This window comes from Phocoena sinus, chromosome 5 (assembly GCF_008692025.1).
Source record: "Phocoena sinus isolate mPhoSin1 chromosome 5, mPhoSin1.pri, whole genome shotgun sequence".
NCBI classification, from domain to species: Eukaryota; Metazoa; Chordata; class Mammalia; order Artiodactyla; family Phocoenidae; genus Phocoena; species Phocoena sinus.
The window spans coordinates 68,089,767-68,115,389 of NC_045767.1; the positions used below are offsets into that span (position 1 = coordinate 68,089,767).

The 25,623-nt window shown below is 38.8% G+C and overlaps 1 protein-coding gene across 5 annotated transcripts in view; it reads left to right on the forward strand.

Moving 5' to 3' along the window:
- Nucleotides 1-25,623, forward strand: part of GRXCR1 (glutaredoxin and cysteine rich domain containing 1) — a 335,749-nt gene that overhangs the window by 212,348 nt on the left and 97,778 nt on the right. The window lies entirely within an intron of this gene.

Consider the following 25,623-nt stretch of genomic DNA (forward strand, 5'->3'; position numbering starts at 1 on the left):
ATTTTAACCAAAGACACTTATTTTTCATTTAAAGGAAGTATTTGGAAAAGTCACATCATGAGGATTTAGAAAAGAAATCAAAGGATAAAAACAGTTAAAAGCAAAGGTTTTTTTCATTTATAGAATTTACCCGTGAAGGATTTCACAGATTAGGGGAGAGGGTTGAGAACCAAAAATCAGAAACTGATGACTATGTTTTACTAGGTTGGAAGCAATCCTGTGTGGATTTCTAGTCATTAGGTTGAGTTCATCTTAGTGGCCTCTGTGTTTCACCCAATGCAGAAATTGTTATTGCTAAAGTGTAGACCAAGACTCTGTAACAATTGTTTAAAAATGTTTGCATTCTTGTGATTAATTTAGCTTGTCATGATTTCAATTGCTGTATGATTTGGAGGATTATTTACAAAACTGCTGTACCAATTTTAGTACTTAGATTTGAACTTGTTGTTCAAATCTCTCAAGAAACCTATCATTTATGAGTAAAGATCTTAAATCTTAAATCTTCAAAACCTATGAGAGAAGAACTTTTCCTCCCTATGGCTTTATCCTGATACTGCTATAAATTCACAAGGAGGAAATAGAAGAACTTCCAAAGTCCAAATTTAGTACTAGATTAGGTTACAATATTTACTTATATTTTTATGCATAATTCCATCCCACCCTTTTTTGGAGAAAAAAATCTGTCATTTTCTAGTAATTTAACCTCATTCCATTTACCCCATGCTTTAAGAAAACAATAATGGTTCCTAGCAGAGGTCCCTCAAAGTCTGAGATTTAATCAGTTTCTTTTGGTCATTCTTTTTTTTAAATAATTATACAGTAATCAGCACATTGTAGGTGTTCACAGATTTGGGCCATCATCGTTAGTGTTCATCATCATTATCATTGCCATCATTGTCATGGGAATATTCTCCCATCTCTCCAGGATAAAATGTTAAAGGAGCTCCTACCTTGAATCAGGCTGCCAGCTACACTATTCTAAGGGGCTCCATTCACATCACTGTGTGAGCAGCACCGCTTGGAGTTGTGCAGTGCAATCTACACAGCGTTATGTTGAGAGCTGACTTGGATACTTGCTGCTTGCTAAGAGATGTGTATGTCATAACGGATGACAAATATCTTAGGCATATGTCTTAGGATGACTGAGTAGGTCACACCAACAGGCATCTCACAGTACAGTAGCAGAGAATCCCCAGGGGGGTAAAAGCAGAAGTTACCATTCAATTACTCCCCTAAGTGTGATATAGGGGCCAGATGTGACTCTTCCCTGGATCTCTGTATATTTTCCGAATTCCTTGGAAAGTAAGCAGCAAACTTAACTAGATGTAACTGTAATGTAGCAATTTCCCTCAGTGAGGAAAAGTGAGGAGTCAGGAGTCATTTCTTGGATATTTGATTAAGGTTCCAATGCACAGCCCATCTTATTGAAGAAAGGAACTGTGATTGAAGAAACAGTCAAGTTTTTCTTCCCTTTTTAGGTTATACAATCTTAAAGCACTCAATCTGAAACTTGAGAGGGAGCCCTAAATACAAATAATATCTTTCAAAGGCCCTGTAAATCACTTTGCTTCCTCTCTATTAGTTTTCCATTATGTTATTGCTGTCTCATAAAACATTGGCATGTGCTTTGCAAAAATTTCAACTGTGCAGAGAATAATCATTGAAATTATTTGCTCCAAACGTTTACACTTCTTAGCAGCACTTATTTAGAAAGTTGTCTGTAAAAGGGACATTAGAACAAATTTTCATTTCGTTTGTCAATTAATTTACCCTATAGAATTCTGGGTAATTGAGAATGTATAGTATTAATCAAGGTTTTGAAGGGTACTGATGGGCCAGGAGAGAAAAGGTCACCTGGATGATCAGGTGGCCCTTATAGACTGTGGTTCATTGGTGAATCACTCAAGAGCGTGGAGCTGGTCTAAGTTATGGCTTTTCAGATGCCTGACTTTTTCATTTTTCTCAGAGATGACAGGAATGTAATGCTTAAGAGAGGCCAATTTGGAAATCTGAAAACCTAGACTCTAGTCATGGCCTGGAAATGGGCATGTATTAGAAACTGTTTAGGTTGTTCTTACATACAGTAAAGAGAATTATTGACCTAGATGTAAAAGGAAATTTTAATAAAAAATATTCCTTAGTGTTCAATGTTTAATGAGGAAAATGAAGAAGATATGTATTGATCTATGATTTTTTTTTTCTGATCAGGGTGGATCACCAGGAGGGTATTTCCTGAGCCAAAGATAAATACAGGTATACTGATAGGCATGTTTCCTATTGGTACCCTAATTTATCCATCACTAGTTTGTTTAGAAACAGGCCCAGAAATCTTACCATTATTCTCTGATATAGGTGTTCTTTTTTAGTTCTCTTTAAGAAATTGTGCTATAATGATGTTTCTATCTGATAATAATTTTACCCATTATTTGAAAATTTTAGAGATTTTTTTATTTTAAAAAATTATTCCTTTTTATCTCATGCAAGACAAGTTGCAAAACGACTGCATAGCTCATAGCTCTCCACCCCGTTCACATGATTGAATCTGAGATACACCTTGCTCTTAGCAGCAACATTATTTCCAAAGTCTCTTAGGGTGGGTCAATGATACAGACAATTAAGGTCATTAATTTTTTCTAATTTATTTTTACGAGATTACATTTCAGATGGTAATCTTTTCTTGACCTTATCCTCAAACTTTGTAAGCATACTCTGTTAGAATCACGTACTATAATTTCCATAATTTTAGTTTTCCCTCTCTTTCTACAAATTTAACATTACTGTATTAGAGAAAAATAGATGCAAAGAAGAAAGGTAATTACAGCACATACCATAATTTGCTGGCTCCTTTCTAAGAACTCGAATTAGACATTAACCTCCATCTGTGTATGTACATGCACACCTCTGGCCATGTGCTCATATTTATGAACATTCTAACATTTCAAGACAAATAAAATAAAAATAATAATGCACTTGCAGAACAATTTACATTATGCAAATGGTTTTACAGACATTATTTTACTTAATTGTACCCCAAATTTTGTGAGATAAACAGGATATTATTATGATGATGATGTCTGTTTTAAAATAACTGAATATCAGGGAAATTAATTGTTTGGCCCAAAGCTAGAATTCTGCCTTTTGCTGTTTTGGCTTTGTTCGTTTTTAAAAGTATAATGCTCTATGCTCTATAAAATTCCCAACTTTCCCTTTTGAAATGTTATAATAATAACAAACATGAAGATTTACAAGACTAAATATATCATGTTATGGTATTATCTGGTCTTTTGAAACTTCAACATTTGGTTAGCAGATTTCAAAATCTATCATTTATTGAATGTTCGTTCAGTCTTCACCTAGGGGAGGTTTTTCTGCAGTTAAATGGCTTCTATCCAGTTTTAAATTATACTTTTAAAATTTATCAAAACATCATTTCTATAACATCATTTGATTGAATTGTCATGAGATTGGAGGAGTTGAGACTGCAGGGGGATGGCTAGGTTCACTCAAGGAAGACAGCTGCTCAGCTTTGCTCACTGACCTTAGCATGCAGCCATTAATCTGTATTAACAGAAGTTTCAGGTCATACTTCTTATCCATCTCTGGTTCACTGAATCTAGCTTTGGTAATAAGATAATATTCCAGAAAAAAGGAAGCGATACTCTTGACTCTTTAGTCCCAGTGGTTTATGTGTACCACTCTGGAAAAACAACAGCAAGAATGATAGTAAACACTGCTTAAGTACTTCCTGAATGCCAGGCACTGTTCTCATTATTTATGTGCATTGACATTTATTCCTCATAGCAACTCTATAAGGTAGTATCATTATTAATCAATTAATTACAATTTGAGCTCTTTTCTATATATGAAACATTAAGTTGTAGGATTTAAAATCACATTTATCCAGGGAAATTCTTATGCAATAGTCTATCAAAGCAAGCATTTACTAATGGAATATTGCCTTCTTAGCTTAGTAGGCAAGAAATTCTAGGATTTTTTGATACAATTTCAAACAATGCAGAAAGCTACATTAAGAAATTAGGTGACGTTATCCAAGAAGCAGAAAAAAGCACCAAAAAATAAGTTGGTACTACTGCTGTATTATTTGTGTACAATTAAAGAATTGTTGTAAACTACAGAGTTACTGTGACCACCTTCCACATACCATCACTTTGCTACTCTTTATCACAGCATTTGACATTGATACTAATTAGGACCTCAATAAATATTCTTACTTTGAGTTAATGAATTCAGTGACATTCTCTTAGTGGTTATTTCCTTCTTTTCCATCTCTTTATCTTTGGAGATTTCCTGTATTGAATAGGAATAGAGTTTGCATGGTGAAGTATTGGTAGCTTGTTCCAATCAATTATTTCTGATGTGAGTTATCTTTAATATTCATTCAATCATTTATTTAATAACCATTTACTGCATATCTATTATGGAGCAGGCACTATGCTAGATAAGGTGAGGAATAAAACCCAATTCCAGCCTTCATGGAATATTCAGTAGTGTATAATGAGTGGTTGTGTAAAGTGATTCCTGGAAGAATTCAGATACCACACTTGACTTTGTTTCCCATCTCTAGAGAATTCCCATCCTCTGTTTTCTTGTTGGCCTATCATAGCCTCTGCCACCCATTTTTCACTTCTCCAATGCTTATATTTTTCTCGGTTTTAGTCTTTCTCTTGTTAGACCATCATTATATTAGATTCCTTTCTTCAGCCTCTCTTGCTTTCTTTCTAATGTTGTTCTGATCTGGGCCCAAGAACTGAAAGGTAATCTGTTCCCAAGATTACCTACAAGTCCCCTAAAGTCAGGAATGGTGACTCTGACCATTAGCACTCACTTATCCAAGTCTTGTGAATCTTATTAAAATTTTCTCTCCTTAGTGCAAGAAATATCTAAATTGGAATATATCTCATTTTTGTCAACTTATCAGAATTCTTGTATCATCATGACATTTAAATTTGTGGAAGCTTTGTTTTAATTGCTTGAAGATAAATCCCATGAATCTATCTTAATTCTGACTTTAGAACAACATGCTGAGCAAACCCACAGATTCCACAAGATGACTTGAAACAACTTAATGAACTCTACTGGCAGACCATGATTACCACATAATTAGGGAATTAGCACCCAAAGTTTCCAAACTTCGTGAAAACAGTATAAGAGTAGGACTAGACAAATATCCTCTGGCTGGCCTATTCATGCTTGTAGATTTCTGGTCATTCTCCTAAATCCAGTATTCTGAATATTGTATAAAGCAATATAAACATTTACTAGTCTATAAATTGACACACTATAAAAAATATACCAATCCCTCAATCATTATTGCCTGGAAGGAATTTTCAAAATGATACACAGAATAAAATACCATCCAAAAATTTTTGGTTAAGGAAATTTTATTTATGTGTACAAATCTATTCAACTAAGAATTTGGATCTCTTTGCTTAATTTTATTTTTTTAATAATTCATTATCTCACCTAACTGCTGACAAATTTTTTTTTAACATCTTTATGGGAGTATAATTGCTTTAAAATGTTGTGTTAGTTGCTGCTGTATAACAAAGTGAATCAGGTATATGTATACATATATATCCCCATATCTCCTCCCTCTTGCGTCTCCCTCCCACCCTCTCTATCTCACCCCTCTACGTGGTCACAAAGCACAGAGCTGATCTCCCTGTGCTATGCAGTTGCTTCCCACTAGCTATCTGTTTTACATTTGGTAGTGTATATATGTCCATGCCACTCTCTCACTTCATCCCAGCTTACACTTCCCCCTCCCCATGTCCTCAAGTCCATTCTCTACGTCTGCATCATTATTCCTGTCCTGACCCTAGGTTCTTCAGAACCTTTTTTTTTTTTTTTTTTTAGATTCCACATCTATGGGTTAGTATATGGTCTTTGTTTTTCTCTTTCTGACTTACTTACTTCACACTGTATGACAGTCTCTAGGTCCATCCACCTCATTACAAATAATTCAATTTCGCTTCTTTTTATGGCTGAGTAATATTCCATTGTATATATGTGCCACTTCTTCTTTATCCATTCATCTGTTGATGGACACTTAGGTTGCTTCCATGTCCTGACTATTATAAATAGTGTTTCAGCGAACATTGTGGTAGATGACTCTTTTTGAATTATGGTTTTCTCAGGGTATATGCCCAGTAGTGGGATTGCTGGGTCGTATCGTAGTTCTATTTTTAGTTTTTTAAGGAACCTTCATATTGTTCTTCTTAGTGGCTGTATCAATTTACATTCCCACCAACAGTGCAAGAGGGTTCCTTTCCTCCACACCCTCTCCAGCATTTATTGTTTGTAGACTTTTTGATGATGGCCATTCTGACCAGTGTGAGGTGGCACATCATTGTAGTTTTGATTTACATTTCTCTAATGATTAATGATGTTGAGCATCCTTTTGTGTGTTTGTTGGCAACCTGTATATTTTCTTTGGATAAATGTCTATTTAGGTCTTCTGCCCATTTTTGGATTGGGTTGTTTGTTTTTTTGTTATTGAGCTGCATGAGCTGCTTGTATATTTTAGAGATTAATCCTTTATCAGTTGTTTCGTTTGCAAATATATTCTCCCATTCTGAGGCTTGTCTTTTCATCTTGTTTATGTTTTCCTTTGCTGTGCAAAAGCTTTTAAGTTTCATTGGGTCCCATTTGTTTATTTTTGTTTTTATTTCCATTTCTCTAGGAGGTGGGTCAAAAGGGATCTTGCTGTGATTTATGTCATAAAGTGTTCTGCCTGTTTTCCTCTAAGAGTTTTATAGTTTCTGGCCTTACATTTAGGTCTTTAATCCATTTTGAGTTTATTTTTGTGTGTGGTGTTAGAGAGTGTTCTAATTTCATTCTTTTCCATGTAGCTGTCCAGTTTTCCCAGCACCACTTACTGAAGGCGCTATCTTTTCTCCGTTGTATACTTTTGCCTCCTTTATCAAAGATAAGGTGACCATATGTGTGTGGGTTTATCTCTGCACTTTCTATCCTGTTCCATTGGTCTGTATTTCTGTTTTTGTGCCAGTAACATACTGTCTTGATTACTGTAGCTTTGTAGTACAGTCTGAAGACTGGGAGCCTGATTCCTCCAGCTCCGTTTTTCTTTCTGAAGATTGCTTTGGCTATTCAGGGTCTTTTGTGTTTCCATACAAATTGTGAAATTTTTTGTTCTAGTTCTGTGAAAAATGCCATTGGTAGTTTGATAGAGATTGCATTGAATCTGTAGATTGCTTTGGGTAGTATAGTCATTTTCACAATATTGATTCTTCCAATCGAAGAACATGGTATATCTGTCCTGCTGTTTGTGTCATCTTTAATTTCTTTCAATAGTGTGTTATCGTATTCTGCATACAGGTCTTTTGTCTCCTTAGGTAGGTTTATTCCTAGGTATTTTATTCTTTTTCTTGCAGTAGTAAATGGGAGTGTTTCCTTAACTTCTCTATCAGATTTTTCATCATTAGTGTATAGGAATGCAAGAGTTTTCTGTGCATTGATTTTGTATCCTGCTACTTTGCCAAATTCATTGATTAGCTCTAATAGTTTTCTGATAGTGTCTTTAGGATTCTCTATGTATAGTGTAATGTCATCTGCAAGCAACGACAGCTTTACTTCTTCTTTTCCAATTTGTATTCCTTTTATTTATTTTTCATCTCTGATTGCTGTGGCTAACACTTCCAAAACTATGATGAATAACAGTGGTGAGATTGGGCAACCTTGTCTTGTTCCTGATCTTAGTGGAAGTGGTTTCAGTTTTTCACCATTGAGAATGATGTTGGCTGTGGGTTTGTCATATATGGCCTTTATTATGTTGAGGTAAGTTCCCTCTATGCCTACTTTCTGGAGGGCTTTTATCATAAATGGTGTTGAATTTTGTTGAAAGCTTTTTCTGCATCTATTTAGGTGATCATATAGTTTTTCTCCTTCAGTTTGTTAATATGGTGTATCACATTGATTGATTTGCATGTATTGAAGAATCCTTGCATTCCTGGGATAAACCCCACTTGATCATGGTGTATGATCCCGTTAATGTGCTGTTGGATTCTATTTGCTAGTATTTTGTTGAGGATTTTTGCATCTATGTTCATCAGTGATATTGGGCTGTAGGGTTCTTTCTTTGTGACATGTCTGGTTTTGGTATCAGGGTGATGGTGGCCTCGTAGGATGAGTTTGGGAGTGTTCCTCCCTCTGCTATATTTTGGAAGAGTTTGAGAAGGATAGGTGTTAACTCTTCTCTAAATGTTTGATAGAATTTACCTGTGAAGCCATCTGGTCCTGGGCTTTTGTTTGTTGGAAGATTTTTAATCACAGTTTCAATTTCAGTGCTTGTGACTGGTCTGTTTATATTTTCTATTCCTTCGTGGTTCAGTCATGGAAGGATGTGCTTTTCTATGAATCTGTCCATTTCTTCCAGGTTGTCCGTTTTTTTGACATATAGTTGCTTGTAGTAATCTCTCATGATCCTTTGTAGTTCTGCAGTGTCAGTTGTTTCTTCTCCTTTTTCATTTCTAATTCTATTGATTTGAATCTTCTTACTTTTTTTCTTGATGAATGTGGCCAGTGGTTTATCAATTTTGTTTATCTTCTCAAAGAACCAGGTTTTAATTTTATTGATCTTTGCTATCGTTTCCTTCCTTTGTTTTTCATTTATTTCTGATCTGATCTTTATGATTTCTTTCCTTTTCCTAACTTTGAGGTTTTCTTATTCTTCTTTCTCTGATTGCTTTAAGTGTAAGGTTAGGTTGTTTATTTGAGATGTTTCTTGTTTCTTGAGGTAAGATTGTATTGCTATGAACTTACCTCTTAGAATTGCTTTTGCTGCATCCCATAGCTTTTGAGTCATTGTGTTTTCATTGCCATTTGTTTCTAGGTATTTTTTGATTTCCTCTTTGATTTCTTCAGTGATATCTTGGTTATTTAATAACACAATGTTTAGCTTCAATGTGTTTGTATTTTTTACAGATTTTTTTTCCCGTAATTGATATCTAGTCTCATAGCGTTGTGGCCAGAAAAGATACTTGATATGGTTTCAGTTTTCTTAAATTTACCAAGGCTTGATTTGTGACCCAAGATATGATCTATCCTGGAGAATGTTCCATGAGCACTTGAGAAGAATGTGCATTCTGTTGTTTTCGGGTGGAGTGTCCAATAATATCAATTAAGTCCATCTCGTTTAATGCATCATTTAAAGCTTGTGTTTCCTTATTTATTTTCATTTGGGATGTCTGTCCATTGGTGAGAGTGGGGTGTTAAAGTCCTCTACTATGATTGTGTTACTGTCAATTTCCTCTTTTATGGCTGTTAGCATTTGCCTGTGTATTGAGGTGCTCCTATGTTAGGTGCATAAATATTTACAATTGTTATATCTTCTTGTTGGATTAATCCCTTAATCATTATATACTGTCCTTCTTTGTCTCCTGTAATAGTCTTTATTTTAAAGTCTATTTTGTCTCATATGAGAATTGCTACTCCAGCTTTCTTTTGATTTCCATTTGCATGGAATATCTTTTTCCATCCCCTCACTTTCACTCTGTATGTGTCCCTAGGTCTGAATTGTGTCTCTTGTAGACAGCATATATATGCGTCTTGTTTTTGTGTCCATTCAGCCAGTCTGTCTTTTTTTTGGAGCATTTAATCCATTTACATTTAAGGTAGTTATCGATATGTATGTTCCTATTACCATTTTCTTTGTTGTTTTGGGTTTGTTATTGTTGGTCTTTTCCTTCTCTTGTGTTTCCTGCCTGGAGAAGTTCCTTAAGCATTTGTTGTAATGCTGGTTTGGTGGTGCTGGATTCTCTTAGGTGTTGCTTGTCTGTAAAAATTTTAATTTCTCTGTTGAATCTGAATGAGATTCTTGCTGGGTAGAGTAATCTTGGTTGTAGGTTTTTGCCTTTCATCATGTTAAATATGTCCTGCCACTCCCTTCTGGCTTGCTGCTGAAAGATCAGCTGTTAACCTTATGGGGATTCCCTTGTATGTTATTTGTTGCTTTTCCGTTGCTGCTTTTAATTTTTTTTCTTTGTATTTAATTTTTGATAGTTTGATTAATATGTGTTTTGGCGTGTTTCTCCTTGGATGGGACTCTCTGTGCTTCCTGTAGTTGACTATTTCCTTTCCCATATTAGGGAAGTTTTCAATTATAATCTCTTCAAATATTTTTTCAGTCCCTTTTTTTCTCTTCTTTTCTGAGACCCTTAGAATTCGAATGTTGGTGTGCTTAATGTGTCCCAGAGGTCTCTGAGACTGTCCTCAGTTCTTTTCATTTTTTTTTCTTTATTCTGCTCTGCAGTAGTTATTTCCACTATTTTATCTTCCAGGTCACTTATCCGTTCTTCTGCCTCAGTTATTCTGCTATTTATTCCTTCTAGAGAGTTTTAAATTTCATTTATTGTGTTGTTCATCATTGTTTGTTTGCTCTTTAGTTCCTCTAGGTCCTTGTTAAACGTTTCTTGTATTTTCTCCATTCTATTTCCAAGATTTTGGATCATGTTTACTAACAGTACTCTGAATTCTTTTTCAGGTAGACTGCGTATTACCTCTTCATTTGTTTGGTCTAGTGGGTTTTTACCTTCTTCCTTCATCTACTGTGTATTTCTCTGTCTTCTCATTTTGCTTAACTTACTGTGTTGGGGGTCTCCTTTTCACAGGATGCAGGTTTGTAGTTCCCAGTGTTTTTGGTGTCTGTCCCCAGTGGCTAAGGTTGGTTCAGTGGGTTGTGTAGGCTTCCTGGTGCAGGGGACTGGTGCCTGTGTTCTGGTGGATGAGGCTGGATCTTGTCTTTCTGGTGAGCAGGACTATGTCCGGTGGTGTGTTTTGGGGTGTCTGTGAACTTATTATGATTTTAAACAGCCTCTCTGCTAATGGGTGGGGTTGTGTTCCTGTGTTGCTAGCTGTTTGGCATAGGGTGTCCTATGTAGCTTGCTGGTCATTGAGTGGAGCTGGGTCTTAGCATTGAGATGGAGATCTCTGGGAGACCATTTGCCATTTGATATTACATGGGGCTGGGAGGTCTCTGGCAGACCAATGTCCTGAACTCAGCTCTCCCACCTCAGAGACTCAGGCCTGACACCCAGCCAGAGCACCAAGACCCTTTCAGCCACATGGCTCAGAAGAAAAGGAAGAGAAAGAAAAAAGTACAATAAAGTTATTAAAATGAAAAAAAATTATTAAAAATAAAAAAGTAATAAGAAAAAGCATGAAGAGAGCAACCAAACCAAAAAACAAATCCACCAATGATTAAAAGCTATACAAAAAACCCAAGGAAAAACCCCCAAACAAACAAACAGAGAAAGAATGGACAGACAGAACCCTAGGACAAATGATAATGTCAAAGACAAAATCACACAAAGAAGCATACACATATACACTCACAAAAAGAGAAAATGGAAAGAAAATTATATATATATATATATATAATTTTAAAAGGAAGAGAGCAGACAGATCAATAAACACATCTACCAGTGATAATAAGCTCTAAATACTAAACTAAGCTAAACATAAAACCAGAAACAAATTAGATGCAGAAAGCAAACCCTAAATCTACAGTTGCTTCTGAAGTCCACACCTCAATTTTGGGATTTTTTGTTGTCTATTCAGGTATTCCAGAGATGCAGGGTACATTAAATTGATTGTGGAGATTTAATCTGCTGCTTCTGAGGCTGCTTGGAGAGATTTCCCTTTCTCTTCTCACAGCTCCTGGGGTTCAGCTTTGGATTTGGACTCGCCTTTGCATGTAGGTCGCCTGAGGGCATCTGTTCTCTCCTCAAACAGGATGGAGTTAAAGTGGCAGCTGATTAGGGGGCTCTGCCTCACTCATGCTGGGGAGAGGGACGCATATGGAATGCGAGGGCGAGCCTGCTGCGGCAGAGGCCGTCGTGACGTTGCTACAGCCTGAGATGCGCCATTTGTCCTCCCAGGAAGTTGGCCCTGGATCACAGGGCCCTGGCAGTGGTGGGCTGCACAGTCTCCCGGGAGGGGAGGTGTGGGTAGTGACCTGTGCTTGCACACAGGCTTCTGGTGGCTGCAGCAGCAACCTTAGCATCTCCTGCCTGTCTCTGGCGTCTGCTCTGATTGCCACAGCTCACGCGCATCTCGAACTCGGTTAGGCAGTGCTCTGAATCCCCTCTCCTTGCGTACCCCAAAACAATGGTCTCTTTCCTCTTAGGCAGGTCCAGAGTTGTTTCTGTACTCCCTCCCAGCTAGCTGTGGTGCACCAGCTTCCTTCAGGCTGTGTTCACGTAGCCAACCCCAGTCCTCTCCCTGGGATCCGATGGAAGCCCGAGCCTCAGCTACCAGCCCCCACCCGCCCCAGCGGGTGAGCAGACAAGTCTCTCGGGCTGGTGAGTGCTGGTCGGCACCGATCCTCTGTGCGGGAGTCTCTCTGCTTTGCCCTCTACACCCCTGTTGCTGCGCTCTCCTCCGTGGTTCCGAAGCTTCCCCCCTCTGCCACCTGCAGTCTCCGCCCGCGAAGGGGCTTCCTAGTGTGTGGAAACTTCTCCTCCTTCACAGCTCCCTCCCAGAGGTGCAGGTCCTGTCCCTATTCTTTTGTCTTTGTTTTTTCTTTTTTTGTGTGTGCCCTACCCAGGTACGTGGGGAGTTTCTTGCCTTTTGGGAGGTCTGAGGTCTTCTGCCAGCCTTTAGTAGGTGTTCTATAGGAGTTTTTCCACATGTAGATGTATTTTTGATGTATTTGTGGGGAGGAAGGTGATCTCCACGTCTTACTCCTCTGCCATCTTGAAGGTTCCCCCTGACAAATTATTTATGTCTTAGAACCTTTCATTAGGAGGGAAGAAGTAGATGTAATTTTTGTCCATGTAACTCTCCCCTATAGTTAATAGACCAAATTAGAGAAGTATTCCTTATTTTATTGATTCTTAAACAATAAAATTAGGCCATGAAAGAATTAAGTTGCTCCTTTATGTATCTTTTATGTAACTAATGATATGGAAATTAAATATCTTTATTATATGAAAACTCTGAAAGCTTGACTACTCCACAGGTGGATAGAGGAACGAAAGCCAAGGTATTGATTTGCAAGAGACAGTCTGTGTTAGAAGAGTAGGCGCTGGGGAATTATGCTCTAACAGGTCCGTGGAAACAGAATAGGGAGAAGTCACAGTCCCAAACCAGTGGAGACTAAATGAGGGTCATCTTAGGAAGGGGAGAAGAGGTGGATGGGCTATGACCTTAGAGGAAGTCAGTGGGTCTAGAGGTTGGGGGATGGGGCTTCATGGATTCGAACTGGGTCAGCATGGAGAAGCTGCAGGCAAGCCTGCTTATGGGGGGCCCTAGAAGCAGCCCATGCTGGCAGAGCAGCTCTCCTCACCTGCATGGTGCCTTTGGTGTAGAGCCAGGTTCACATGTCCCCTTATGGCTGTCTCCTGAGCACCTTCCTTTGACAGCTATCAGCACATTGCTTATGGAGCATTTGGCAAAAGTGATGTCCTCTCATGTCCCAAGATTCTGGGTGCAGTCTCCTGCACCAAATGGTCCCAAGTAAATACTCCCCTTTTCAATAATACAGGACTCATACTTTTCCTCTGAAATGAAAAGCAGGGCTTTTGGCATCCAGATTAGTCATGCTGGTTATGTGAAAAATAAAGCCTGCAGTATCGATATTTAGGAAGGACTGAACAATGATAATTACCTAGTGTATTAGTTTCCTGTTGCTGTTGAAACAAATTGCTACAAACTTAGTGGCTTAAAACAACACAAGTTTATTGCTTTGCAGTTCTAGAGGTCAGAAGTCTGAAATGAGTCTTAGGGAGCTAAAATCAAGGTTTCAGCTGGGCTATGTTCCTTCTGGAGGCTTTAGGGGAGAATCCATTCCTTACCTTTTCCAGCTTCTGGAGGCTCACATTCCTTGGCTTGTGTGATGTCTGCTTCCACTGTTACATATCTTTTCTAGCTCTTCCACTTCCCTTTTTCTCTTATAAAGATATTTATGATTACATTGTGCTCTCCTGAGTAATCCAGGCTAATCTTTTTATCTTAAGATCCTTAACATAGTCACTCTGCAAAATCTCTTTTGCCATTTAAGGTAATGTATTCACAGATTGTGGGGATTAGGGCATGTCCATTTTGGGGTGGCTATTAGTCTGCCTAGCACCCTTCGTAAGTGTGGTAAGTTTATTTTGTCTATGAGAAAACTAGGGCTTTGATTAAATTAATCAAAGATTAAATTATTGGCTGTTTTTTCCCTTTCCCTGTAGTATACTGACACACTTCTGCCATGGCTACCTGAGGACAGGAGCGACTTTAGTCTGGCCACATGACTCCCATTGGACAATGGGATGGTAACAGATGTAGCACATGCAGAGGCTTGAAATATGCTTGCATGCTTGCATTTTGGGGTTTGCCTCTTACATTGGTGATGGAAGCATCACCAAAAGAAGGACATGCTACAGAAGTCTGGCTGGTCCTAGAAGAGTGAGAGACACAAAGAGCAGACCTGGACCCAACAACAGCTTGAAGCCAAGCCCTGTAGAGCTTAGCCTAGATCCTAGATTGTTAGTCCCCACTCAGACTCATGAGCAAGCAATAAGTGCTTGTGGTTGTATTCCACTCAGTTTGGGGTGGTCTGTTAAGCTGCAGAAGCAAACTGGTCCAAGCTCACGGATATTGAGTACCTTCGTCAAAGTCACAGGATGGTAAGTGATATAACTACCAGAACGTTTGACTCCAGAGATTGAGCTCTTATCCACTGAGCAACTAGTGTCCAGCCTTTAATCAGATGCCTGAATTTTCTCTATAATATTTCTGCCAAGAAGACCTTATCTTTTTGACTCACTTAATCATCTCTTCTCAATGAAAAGATTCATGAAGTTTAAGCTTTCGGTCCCATAAAACATGTATTTTTCATTTAATGTGATACTGTTTTGTTAGTGTCCTTTCTGTATATAGGTACAAGACTCTACATTCAACAGAATATAATTTTATTGTGTTAGTCCAGGCTGTTGAAACCCTTTTGGACTCTGGTGTTATATCACCCCCCCATGCTTCAGTACCTTGCTGAGTCAGCAGAACACAGTTTTGAGCATGGCACATTATCAGCATGGAGAAATATCAAGTGGGTGAAGAAATAAATTTAAAGAACATTAAGAATCCTTAATGAAGTGGCAAGTGTATTTTAGTAAGTATTAGGAACCAATAACATTAAACTAGTAGTCAATCTAATATGAAAAGAAGAGAGAGACAAATGATGTATAAGTGTTTGTGACATAGACGATGTCAGCCTTAGAGGACTCCATGGGCTTCCTCTTATTACGTTCTGTAAAAATGATCCTTGTACGTAACTCGTATAGTGCCAGAAACTTTTTATCAGTAGGGGAGTCGTGTGTCCTGAAGAGGTCCTGCATCCTAATTCCTACAATCTGAGGGCAGTAACTATGATCTCTGGGAAGGAGACAGCTTGTAGTCATGGCACAACCTTGCATGTTGAATCAATTGAATTAATACTCAGCAGTACTGGGCTTCTAGAGTCCTGAAGCTTCAAGCACAGTTCAGATGCAGCAGTAGGAGCCTGCAGGCTGGAGTTTGCCTCTCTGAGCGCCTGGTGCTTTTACCTGTAAAAAAGTATTAGGAAATCTGAGAGTTCCCTGGTGGTCCAGTGATTAAGACTGTGCCTTCTAATGCAGGGCGTGCGGGTTTGATCCCTCCATTAATGGGTAAGAGCACTATTCTCTGGAGGGAGATGGCCTGGTTCCTGATGCAAAGTCTGAATATCCTAGGTGGGTATTCTAGGGAAATTTACTTAACTTTTGTAAACCCTAGTTCCCTCATCAGTTAAGTGGGGGTAATGATAGTGACTAGTTCTTGTGAAATAAATGAACTATTGTGTATAAAGCATCTTATACAATGCCTGGCACATTGTAAGAGTTCAATAAAGCTGTTATTATTTTTATTATCCATCCAACAAACTGTGCGTCAATCGTTGTTAAGTACTCTGCTTGGCAATGAGGGCACAGATATGAATAAAGCATGATTTCTATCCTCAGAGGAACTAAATTCCTTCTCATGAGGAAGACAAACTCAGTTACTGTAAAATATGGTGAGTACTCAGGAGCTTACAAAGGGATAGAGGCAGGGCATCTGACCCAATTCTGTAAGTCTCATAGCGATCCTGTTCCCCTCACATAATATCTTTTAAAAGACGCATAGGACTTCCTGGGCCACTCCTGAAAAGACGTCGTGGTACTGCAGGCTTTATTGGCTGCACTCACTTCCCTTCAGAGAATCTCAACTGCTGCCTCTAAACTTGGCTTAGCCTCTGCTACATAAACCTGTTTTCCTGAGGCCAGTGCCTCTGTTGCAGCTCCTGTCCTGGCTCTGGCGCCTACCTGGGCCTTTTGTCTTTGACTCTCTAGTTTTAACCTCCCGTGGCTGCTAGGCCACATGGTTACCAGCCTGGCTGCATACCTGTGAGCTCAGCCAGCTGCCCACGTGCCTTGTGTCTGAGCATTCCTCTACAACACCTGTCATCCTGAAAGCTTGGCCTGCACCTTCCGGGTAGAGGTGGACTCCATCTCTTCCTTAGTAGTAGCCTGGATTGACTTGTCATGCCTTTCAACACTAATCCAGGGAATTATTTGTATTTTTATGGGATGCACTCAGCTATAAACCACAGAGTAGACTACTAGACATGGCTTAAAATACAGACGTTTATTATTATCAGTTCAGAAGAAGTTTAGAAAAGGCTGTTTGTTGCTGAGGTTGTTGGTTGGTTGGTAAGGTGATAAACAACCCAGTTCCTCTTCTGCTGCTCTATCATCCTTGGCTTATTTGTGAAGTTCCCTCATGGATCCAAGATGGCTGCCAGGCCAGAGCCAAAAAGGGAAAGGGAGGGGTGGCAAAAGAGAACGTCCTTTGTAGGTTTGCCTCTCCCATCAGAAAAGAAAAGAGAATTCCAGAAACTTCTCAGAAGCATTCTCTGACATTTAATGGCCAGAATAGGGTCTTATGGCCACTGTTTGCTTAATAGAAGGCTGGGAATGTAAGGTCATGGCATTGCCTCTGTGGCAGAAGAGAGCTTGGAGCCTGGGGTTGGAAACAGCTGCTGGGTAAGCAAGCCACTGTGCCTGCCACACCATCATCCAAGAGCTTTGATGTGACTTAATTTTTATTTTATGCAATTTGACTCACATTGAACCATACAAAAGCATTTCAATAGTGATGTTATAGTATAATCTGTGTACATTTTTGGCCTGTCTTGTTTTTTCCTGTCTTTCCAGGTTTACTTCTTTCTAATTTTTTTTTTTTTCAGTATTCATTCCTTTGGATTTCTGGATGCCATCCTTGTTTTCTCAGGCCTAGAGCTTTTTACCGGATGGCTTTCATTATTCTAACACTAGAACTTCAGAAACCTCAAATGACATGAGGGATGGTAAACAATTTATTATTAACTAATAGCAGTAAACATGTAATTATATTAGTTATCTATTATATCTAGAGTAGGGTCTAATTGTGTAATTTTAAAAAGGTGCGTGCCACACTTGACCTAGGCTGAGCCATCTAAAACAGAAAAGAACTTCCCCCAAACAGTGCATATTGCTTTATTTTTTTCCCTCCTGCTTGCCTACATTAAATCAAAAACAAAATAAAATACAAAACACAGTGACTACGGAGTCACAGGGCTCCTTCCCACAGCTTCTTCCTCCACACCTGCCTCGGAAGCTGTCCCCTCTGGGCTCCGCAGGTAGTGAGGTGGAACTCATTTTCCATTTGAGGAGAACGATGATAAAGCAGCTCTCTGCGTGCAGAGCAGGGCAGAGCCTCTCTCAGCAAGCCTCTTAGCAATGCTCTTCCAGCTTTCCTGATTCTGCTAGTCATAAACAAGGTTTAAAAAATTATTTAAAGGAATAGTATTAGGAATAAGAGCAACGCTTTTTGAATGCCTACACTGACAGAAATTAACTTAGGTACCTTGCTTATAAATACTGTTTCTTCGATCCTCACAGCAAATTTGCAAGGTGGATATTAATTTATTTTATATGATATAAACTGACAACATCCCAGTTCGATGAAAGAACAATGAAAAAACATTTGTCCCCCAATATTTTGACCTTCATTTTGATCTGCCATCTGAAATTTTTTTCCATTATTTTTCTTTCTCCAGAGAGCTCCTTTGTCCTTTTTTTTTTAAACATTCTGTCTTTCCATTTATTTAGATCTCTTAAAATTTCTCTCATCAGCAAACTGTAGTTTTCAAAATATAAGTCCTGTATATGTTTTGTTAGATTTATAAGTATTTCATGTCCTTTGGAGTCATTATAAGGGGTATTGTTTTTTTTTTATTGAAGTATAGTTAATTTACAATGTTGTGTTAATTTCTGCCATACAGTAAAGTGATTCAGTTATACATATGTATAGATTCTTGTTTTTCATATTCTTTTCCATTATGGTTTATCATAGGATACTGAGTGTAGTTCTCTGTGCTATACAGTAGGACCCTGTGGTTCATCCATTCTATATAGAATAGCTTACATCTGCTCACCCCAGGCTCCCACTTCATCCCTCCCACAACCCTCTCCCCCTTGGCAACCACAAGTCTGTTCTCTATGTCCATGAGTCTATTTCTGTTTCATAGATAGGTTCATCTGTGTCATATTTTAGATTCCACATAAAAGTGATATCATATGGTATTGATATTTGTCCTTCTCTTTCTGACTTACTTCATTTAATGTGATAATCTCTAGGTCTATCCATGTTGCTGCAAATGACATTATTTCATTCTTTTTTGTGGTTGAGTAGTATTCCATTGTATATATGTACCACATTCTCTAACAGAGATACAGACGTAGAGAACAAACATGTGGATACCAAGGGGGAAAGGGAGGGGTGGGATGAATTGGGAGATTGGGATTGATATGTATACACTATTGATACTGTGTATAAAATGGATAACTAATGAGAACCTACTGTATAGCACAGGGAACTCTACTCAGTGCTCTGTGGTGACCTAAATGGGAAGGAAATCCAAAAAAGAGGGGATATATGTGTACATATAGCTGATTCGTTTTGCTGTACAGCAGAAACTAACACAACATTGTAAAGCAACTATACTCCAATAAAATTTTTTTAAAAAAAGAAACATACACCCCTATGTTCATAGTACCACTATTCACATCAGCCAAGACGTGGAAACAAATGTCCATTAACAAATGAATGGATAAAGAGCTCTTTTGTCTTAAGTCAAGTTCCCTAGAAGGAGAACCTGAGATTGGATTCTTGTGACAAATGATTTATTGAGGGAGTACTCTCAGCAGAAAAGGGATGGAGGAAACATATTAGGATGGCAAGAAAGCTAAGCAAAGAAGTGACCTTGGCTAGAGACCAGCTTCAGCCTGGATACTTGGAGTACAAATTGTACCATGGATTTGTTCCCATCTTGCAGGAAGGGGCTGGCATTTGTCATGCCTGTGTTAGTCTGTCTTTGGCCATTGGCAGTCTATGTGTGTGTGTTTATGTCTGTGTGTAACAAGGTATCATCCATTCTGCTGAGACATTTATCCAGAGAAGGGGGAAGCTGTGAGTTTTTAGTAGCCAATATTCACAATGGCTGGGGAGTGGGTGAACCAACATTGTGGAGGGAGTGTGGAGCATACACAACAGTCTACCTCTTGCACTGTTCAGGTTTACTTGCTTCTCCCATAGAGTTTATTTCATCCAGGCACAGCCATGCCCCAGTTAGTGGGAGAGTTAGTGGGATAAATTATAGCCCGCACACTGCAGTTGGTCTCAAAGTGATTTTTGTTTTATCTGTCTCTTACTTTCCATTGTAGACCTCCTCCTCCTAGCTAACTCTTCTGCTTGTCGAGGTGTCTTGCATGGTTGGGTGACCCATATTCTCAGTCCCTGTGGATTCTGAGCCTCTGGTCACTATGTGCTTATCAGGCAGTGATTGCTATACTTGCCCATTTACATTTAAAATCAAGTAAGTACCAAGAGCGGCCTCTTAATATCAGACATATTTTTATCTGCCCCTAATATATAGTGGAAGTTTACCTCCTTGAGACAATCCGTGTTAGTTACCCCTGCCAGTGTGGTAGCTCCTTTTTATGCTACTTGGATCACTGTCATGACGAACCCAAGGGGACCATATGTCAACTATAGCTTTAATTTTTAGTGGGCCTCTTCCTGTGTTGCTTAGTGGAAGTATTCCCTTCTGGGAACACAAGAATTAGATTAATGATGTCTCAAATTGCAGGAATGGAAAACCCAATCCCCCAGGTGGGTCACTGGGAGTGATGGTGAATGGGATCATTCTTGCATCTCCCCACTGGTTCCTGGACCCATGAATTCTAGATATTGGCAGTATAGCACCGTATGATGACTATTGGGTAAAGGTATAATTGGCATCCCGAAGAATGACACCCTTTCCCACAAGGTGCCGTCAGCAAACTGATTCATCATCTCTGCCTTCAAGCTGCTGCTCTACAGCTGTGTCAGGTGGCAGGTTCTGGACGGTGTGGGACACGGGAGGGCCAGTGCTCCTTCTTATTCAAGTAGCTTACTTGAGCCCTCTGAAGCCACGTGAGCCTGATCTTAGGTAAATCTCTTTCATTTTAAGATGAATTATTGCTAGATATACTTGACCTTATGACTTTGTGGATGTGACAGTATATATTTACAAACTATACATCCAGAATAGTTCTGATGGCCTGCAAGGGTGAATACTCAGTCTCTACCGGGGCTCTGGCCATGCCAGAAGCTGCTTTTCAAATATTGTAGTTTCTCCTGCATACAGCATGGTCTTGAGCCCGAACCCTAGGGGTTGCTGCTATGTCTTTCCTACTGAGGCTGGCCAGAGATTTGACATAGTGCGCTTCTCCACTACAGGTAACTCTAGTAACATGGGATCTGCTGGGTTGCATGAATCACACTTCAGGGCTGCTTGTACCTCGGCCTGCAGCTGTTGCAAAGCCCTTCTTTTTGTGAGCCCTACTCTAAGACTGGCAACCTTCTGTGCCAGTTGATACATGGATGTGTGTCCTCTAACACCTGAACGGGTCCATCCAGCACTGTGCTTTTTACTTAGAGATAGAAGGTGCAAAATAGAATAATTTGTCATTTCCCTTTGAGGGGAAGTTCCAGCATGCCCCAGACCACCAGACTCATAAATAATTCACCAGGAGTTGCAAATTCTTGGGTCTTTGTGGGGTTTTTCTCCCACACTCTGGAGCAGATATGTCTTACCTCCAGGCATTTAGTATTCCTTGCTCATCAGGTCTTACTAAGATGAGTTATTAATACTGGTGGACCACTATGTGGTTCTGGGTAATGTCCATAATTGCCCTTCCTCCCTCCAGTCTCCTGGATGAAGGGAGTAATTCACTTCTGGATGAAGTCTGGGTGAAGAGGCAGCTGAGAATGGTTAGCAGCCACCACCCATGACAACGGAGATAATGTACCAACCTGGTGAAGGGAAGGGAGGGGTGGGGACACACACCACAGCATCCACTACACCCTGGAAACATACAGTGATGTTATCTGGAGATAAGGGAGGAATGGTGCTGAGTGGGGAAGGGATCAAAATTCAGGATACTGGGATCTCTCACTAAAGCATTGCATTGAAAAGCAGTCCCGTTTTGATAGAAAGGAGATTTGTTGCGAGAGCTCTGAGTGGCCAGGGACCTTTTGCTGTGGGAAGTGGCAGTGGTGTGATGGGGAGAGGATTGTTAGTATTCATAAAATCTGCAAGTCAGTTGTCAAATCTTGGCAGTTCGAAATTGGCCATGGTGGGAGTGTTCCTAGCACGGAGATCCACAAATACTACACATTAGAGCTTTTTTCTCTCCCCTGAAAGTAGTTTACAAGCAGATCATGGCTACTGAAAAGTTTTTTGAAAAAAATAGCAAAACAGGAGAAGGTGAAGAGCATGAGAGCCCCGAAAATCAAACTCTAACTAATTAATATTTTTTCCTGGAGCCAGAGCTAGTCCGTGCACAGTTTCCTTTTCCTAAAATGCAGTCAGAAAGTGCCATCTAGTTAGCCATTTTTTTTAAGGTCATTACTGTTATTTTCTCATTAAAAAACTCATTTGCTTCTGGGGATTGCTTAGTGAGCTTATGCTGCAGTAGACGTGGAGAAACTCTTCCTAGTTCGTTTTCCAGCCTCCAGGCTTGCCTTTGGCCGATCCTTTCCTCATACAGCTGAAAATCTTATCATGTTACTCCCCTGCTAAAAGCAAGCCGGTTGTTCTCTGTAACATATACATATAAAATCACTTCTTAGTCTGGTATATAAGCCTGAGTTTCTCTCAAAATCAGAGTGTAAAATAAGGATCTGTGTGCAGGTAGTTTACTGGGGAGGTAACCTCAGGGCACGAGGAAAAGAGGGAGGAATGTGGAAGAGGGAAGGAGCAGTTCTCTTCTTGAAATGCTGCCACTTTTTTCTCTCAGTTAACTCAATCTTTTGCACTAATCTCAGATGTGACTCTTTCCTGGAAGCTTCCATGGTTCCCCCTAGTTAGTGTTAAATGCCCCTATAGCCCTTGAAGCATCCTTATTATAGCCCTTATTACAACATATACTAGTTCTAACACACAAATCTGTTTACTTCTAACACACAAATCCTCCACATAGGTTTATAAGGGGCTATATTTTAGATTTCTATATCCTGAGTACCTAGCATAGTACTTGGCTGTATAAAAATACGTTCTGTAAATACTTGGGGATGAAAAGAATGAGTGCATTTTGATTTTGCAATGGCTTGCTTTTACCAAAAAAGAAAATCTAATCTGAGCCCATTCCACAGAAATTGAAACATGAATATATTTTGAAAGAAGTGTGCTAGGTATCCAAATAGGTCTCTGATTATATATATATTTGTGTGTGTATATACATACACATATATATGTACATATTTAATCAACAAAGCAGTAACAATGAAATGTAAGGAAATCAAGCAATATATCAATAATAATGACCATGTGGCTCCTGCTCTCAAGAATTAGATAGGTAAGACATGAGCACATAATGAATAATAATAAACACATAATGAACGTAATAATAATAATAAAGGGGAAAACAACACACTGAGATATGAAATATTACAAGATTATGGGTGAATGGGGTAAATAACTAGTAGAAAATATATTGCTATGATATCAGAGGATTCTGACATCTTCTGGGGATAGAAAGACAAGGGGGTTTCTAGGCAGCAGATAAGATTTGAATTAGGCAGTATGTGTAGTGGTTTATAGCAGTGACTCTGGAAAAGAACTCCTAGGCTCAAACTCCTAAGTCACATATACCTATTCCTGTGTAACTGTGGGCAAATTTTGTTGGTTCATCTATAAATCAGTAATTAATGTGGTTATTGGTAGGATTAAAGAATACTTAATACACATATAGAGATTAGAACAGTGCTTGGCATATAACTCTTCTGTTCCATATGATATACTTCCCTTAAAAAAATGAGGAGGTTAGTTCTTAGCAGAAACATAAGATACATTTGGGAACCAGAGAAAGCACTAGTTTACTTGTAGCAGAGTATTTATGTGGGAAATGGTGGGAGATAAAACTGGAAAACTGTTTTGAATTCCTACTGAGGACCCAAAAAGTCAGCTATAGCCAGTAATGAGAACAAAGAAAGATAAGATGATTGTATGTTTTGGTTTCTCCTGGATAACTGTGGTTTAAGTATTGTCTTGAAATAATTATAAGATCACCTTTCACTCTCAAAAGTGTCTTGTTTGGATTAAAGATACCCCAAAATGATATTTCGACATCATGGGGATTTCTGGAGATTATCTGACATAAATGTGTAAAATGCACTGGAGAAAAGCAGTTTTATAGGTTGGTGGCCACCCATGGTGTGTTTATATAAAATCATATTAGTTTCCATAAATTATAAAACTCAGTACTGAAAGGGACCTGGAGATAATCTGGTAGACTTCATTCTTTAATTTTTATATTGGCACATTGCGATTAGCTTTCAGTGTATTTGGAAATGTTCAAAGAAGCATGTAAAACTGAAATCTTTTTAACAAAAACAAAAATAAACAAAATACAAAAAAAAATACGGAAAGTCAAAATTCATTGCCAATAAACTACATACATACATGTGTTTAGGGTGTCCTTTACTTCATTTTGAAATAACAGCCCTGAACTATTTTCATATGCTAGATTTGGAGTTGCATACATTAGTCAATAGTTTAGTTTGAACAGCAATGACACCATTATACAGCAGTGTTCGTGCAGTGAGTCCTTCTGCATTTTGCCCTTGTTATCTAATAAATGTAACTGGGAAATTGGGAAACAAAAGTACTGATACTAGTGATAATGAAACATAGATCTCATCACTTTAATAAAGCAAAATTTGAAACCATTAATTGTGCTCATAAAAGCATCTCAATCTAGTGTTAAGTGGGCCTAAGTCCACTCCCTGGGCAGGGGTAAGAGGTGTGGGGAAGGCCTTTGGTGAACGCTGTTAGATTGCACCCTCTTGAAGCTGGTTAGAATTCATGCAAAGCTGGTATCCCAGCAGGGAATGGGGTATGAGAGATGTGAGGCCACTAGGATCTGAAGTGGTATGTGGGAGGTGTCTGAGGCAAAGTCTTTTTCAGATTGCATTATCAATTTCATTTCACCTGTACTATTCTTCTTAGAGTTAATTTTTTTCACACATTTGGAATTAGGGTATGCAGGATCATCTTGAATGGAAGCATATTTTTTTCTTTTATTTTCTCCTCTTCCCTGTTTAATAGTTTTTTGTGCTGTCACTCAGTCTAAAACCACCTCTTAAATGGTGTCTTACAACCTGTTCTCCGGTGATACTGAGTATATCTTAGATCCAGTTTCAAAGCCAAGGGGGTAGTTTGGCTCGGGTATTGTTTGCGAGGCTTGTTTGTTTCTTGCCATGTTTCCTATAAGCTGTATTTCCAGGCAAAGAGGTTATTATTATTATTTTCCATGTACGTGTCATAAGATGGGAGCCGTAGCCTAGCCTCATTTCAAGCAGTGAGTCTGGCTTCAGTCTATTGCTGTGGGAGGTCTATGACTTCATCCCTGCCTACTACTTTGTTTCTGTTCTATTTCTGTTCCTTGACATGAATATCTTGTTTCGATTTTTTTTTTTTAAATCTACTCTTTTTTGTTTTAATCCCCATACTCCTAGGAACATTGAGTTGGGGCACATCTAAACCTAAAGTTACAATGCCATCTTGACTGGACATCTCTTGGAAAAAAATGATTTTGAACACATAATTCTACTCCCAGCCAAATCAAGTGTAATTGTAGAACTAATCAAGTATAAGTGTAGAACAAAAATGTTTCCTTATGTGTAAAGTTTCAAGAGAGTTTACCTTGCTCGCATCATTTCAGAAGAATAAAATTGCTTAAGCATGTACTTTTGTAAAAAAGAAAGGTACAAACCAAGAGATTTGGAATTTAGGAAACACTGGATCCAACTTAAGAGAGCAGTAAAGGAAGATTCCAGGATAAAAGTCTTTTTAGCAGACCTGGAAAGCGATTGGTCCAGATTGGATTAACAGAGTAAATGATAGTAAGAGGAAAGTCCTCCTGCTTAAAGAGGGCTACCTGAGATACACAGGTATATTAATCCAGAGAAAAGAAAGTAAACTGTGAATACCAGGGAAAACCACAGAAGCTGAAAAATAGT